The 2,500-nt window shown below is 45.5% G+C and overlaps 4 non-coding genes and 2 pseudogenes across 4 annotated transcripts in view; all 6 read left to right on the top strand.

Moving 5' to 3' along the window:
* The first annotated feature begins 276 nt into the window (after positions 1-276).
* On the top strand, positions 277-396 carry LOC142928036 (5S ribosomal RNA; annotated as a pseudogene).
* A 428-nt stretch (positions 397-824) lies between these two features.
* Positions 825-943, top strand: LOC142927641 (5S ribosomal RNA). The gene has a single exon (XR_012944564.1). It is a non-coding gene; the product is annotated as a 5S ribosomal RNA (ribosomal RNA).
* Positions 944-1,194: 251 nt separating this feature from the next.
* Positions 1,195-1,313, top strand: LOC142926579 (5S ribosomal RNA). Its single transcript, XR_012943503.1, has one exon. It is a non-coding gene; the product is annotated as a 5S ribosomal RNA (ribosomal RNA).
* A 253-nt stretch (positions 1,314-1,566) lies between these two features.
* On the top strand, positions 1,567-1,685 carry LOC142926723 (5S ribosomal RNA). The gene has a single exon (XR_012943647.1). It is a non-coding gene; the product is annotated as a 5S ribosomal RNA (ribosomal RNA).
* A 424-nt stretch (positions 1,686-2,109) lies between these two features.
* Positions 2,110-2,228, top strand: LOC142928091 (5S ribosomal RNA; annotated as a pseudogene).
* A 252-nt stretch (positions 2,229-2,480) lies between these two features.
* Positions 2,481-2,500, top strand: part of LOC142928739 (5S ribosomal RNA) — a 119-nt gene continuing 99 nt past the window's right edge. Inside the window, exon 1 of the ribosomal RNA XR_012945049.1 lies at positions 2,481-2,500. This exon is cut by the window's right edge and continues 99 nt beyond it. This is a non-coding gene — a ribosomal RNA (5S ribosomal RNA).

Below are 2,500 nucleotides of genomic sequence, written 5' to 3'. Positions count from 1 at the left end.
CCAGGAGCTCAGAAACAGGTCCCTGCAGAGTGGGCTGGTAGGACAAGTCTCTGCGCTGTCTATTACTGATGTTATACACCCAACAGCACGAGATTTCACTTCGTTAAAGTATTGAAAGGGGACGGACGGACACATTAATCTATTGCAGGCTGGTACACTCAGTTTACAACTTCGTTTCTACCAGTATAAATGTTTTTTGAGCGATGACCTCCAGAAGTATAGTTGAATGTTGATTGTTTAATACATCTGAATGTGCGACAGGTCTTTCCAAGCATGGCCTACGACCATCTCACCCTGAATGCACCCGATTCTCGTCTGATCTCTGAAGCTAAGCAGAGTCGAGCCTGGTTAGTACTTGGATGGGAGACTGCCTGGGAATACCAGGTGTTGTAGGCTTTTGCATTGTTGTATCTGGATGGGTCGCTTTTTACACTTCGACTCATCCAGATAGTGCACCTGCCAATTTCACGTCGATATGGTGTACTGCATTGGGATCAATATTTTTTGTAAAATACTGTTTGATGCCACTCTTTCGGGGCTCAACCAGGAGCTCAGAAACAGGTCCCTGCAGAGTGGGCTGGTAGGACAAGTCTCTGCGCTGTCTATTACTGATTTTATACACCCAACAGCACGAGATTTCACTTCGTTAAAGTATTGAAAGGGGACGGACGGACGGACGGACACAATCTATTGCAGGCTGGTACACTCAGTTTACAACTTGGTTTCTACCAGTATAAAGATTTTTTGAGCGATGACCTCCAGAAGTATAGTTGAATGTTGATTGTTTAATACATCTGAATGTGCGACAGGTCTTTCCAAGCATGGCCTACGACCATCTCACCCTGAATGCGCCCGATCTCGTCTGATCTCGGAAGCTAAGCATGGTCGAGCCTGGTTAGTACATGGATTGGAGACTGCCTGGGAATACCAGGTGTTGTAGGCTTTTGCATTGTTGTATCTGGATGGGTCGCTTTTACACTTCGACTCATCCAGTTAGTGCACCTGCCAATTTCACGTCGATATGGTGTACTGCATTGGGATCAATATTTTTTGTAAAATACTGTTTGATGCCACTCTTTCGGGGCTAAACCTGGAGCTCAGAATAAACGTTTTCACGAGCGATGACCTCCAGGAGTATAGTTGAATGTTGATTGTTTTATACATATGAGTGTTCGACAGGTCTCTGCAAGCACGGCCTACGACCATATCACCCTGAATGCGCCCGATCTCGTCTGATCTCGGAAGCTAAGCATGTTCGAGCCTGGTTAGTACTTGGATGGGAGACTGCCTGGGAATACCAGGTGTTGTAGGCTTTTGCATTGTTGTATCTGGATGGGTCGCTTTTTACACTTCGACTCATCCAGTTAGTGCACCTGCCAATTTCACGTCGATATGGTGTACTGCATTGGGATCAATATTTTTTGTAAAATACTGTTTGATGCCACTCTTTCGGGGCTAAAACCAGGAGCTCAGAATAAACGTTTTCACGAGCGATGACCTCTAGGAGTATAGTTGAATGTTGATTGTTTTATACATATGAGTGTTCGACAGGTCTCTGCAAGCACGGCCTACGACCATATCACCCTGAATGCGCCCGATCTCGTCTGATCTCGGAAGCTAAGCATGGTCGAGCCTGGTTAGTACTTGGATGGGAGACTGCCTGGGAATACCAGATGTTGTAGGCTTTTGCATTGTTGTATCTGGATGGGTCGCTTTTTACACTTCGACTCATCCAGTTAGTGCACCTGCCAATTTCACGTCGATATGGTGTACTGCATTGGGATCAATATTTTTTGTAATATAATGTTTGATGCCACTCTTTCGGGGCTCAACCAGGAGCTCAGAAACAGGTCCCTGCAGAGTGGGCTGGTAGGACAAGTCTCTGCGCTGTCTATTACTGATTTTATACACCCAACAGCACGAGATTTCACTTCGTTAAAGTATTGAAAGGGGACGGACGGACGGACACAATCTATTGCAGGCTGGTACACTCAGTTTACAACTTGGTTTCTACCAGTATAAAGATTTTTTGAGCGATGACCTCCAGAAGTATAGTTGAATGTTGATTGTTTAATACATCTGAATGTGCGACAGGTCTTTCCAAGCATGGCCTACGACCATCTCACCCTGAATGCGCCCGATCTCGTCTAATCTCGGAAGCTAAGCAGATTCGAGCCTGGTTAGTACTTGGATGGGAGACTGCCTGGGAATACCAGGTGTTGTAGGCTTTTGCATTGTTGTATCTGGATGGGTCGCTTTTTACACTTCGACTCATCCAGTTAGTGCACCTGCCAATTTCACGTCGATATGGTGTACTGCATTGGGATCAATATTTTTTGTAAAATACTGTTTGATGCCACTCTTTCGGGGCTAAACCAGGAGCTCAGAATACACGTTTTCACGAGCGATGACCTCTAGGAGTATAGTTGAATGTTGATTGTTTTATACATATGAGTGTTCGACAGGTCTCTGCAAGCACGGCCTACGACCATATCACCCT

Source organism: Petromyzon marinus, chromosome 23 (genome assembly GCF_048934315.1).
Source record: "Petromyzon marinus isolate PM22_M1 ecotype Great Lakes invasive population chromosome 23, UKy_Petmar_22M1.pri1.0, whole genome shotgun sequence".
NCBI classification, from domain to species: Eukaryota; Metazoa; Chordata; class Hyperoartia; order Petromyzontiformes; family Petromyzontidae; genus Petromyzon; species Petromyzon marinus.
This window is presented reverse-complemented; position numbering and strand designations above follow the sequence as displayed.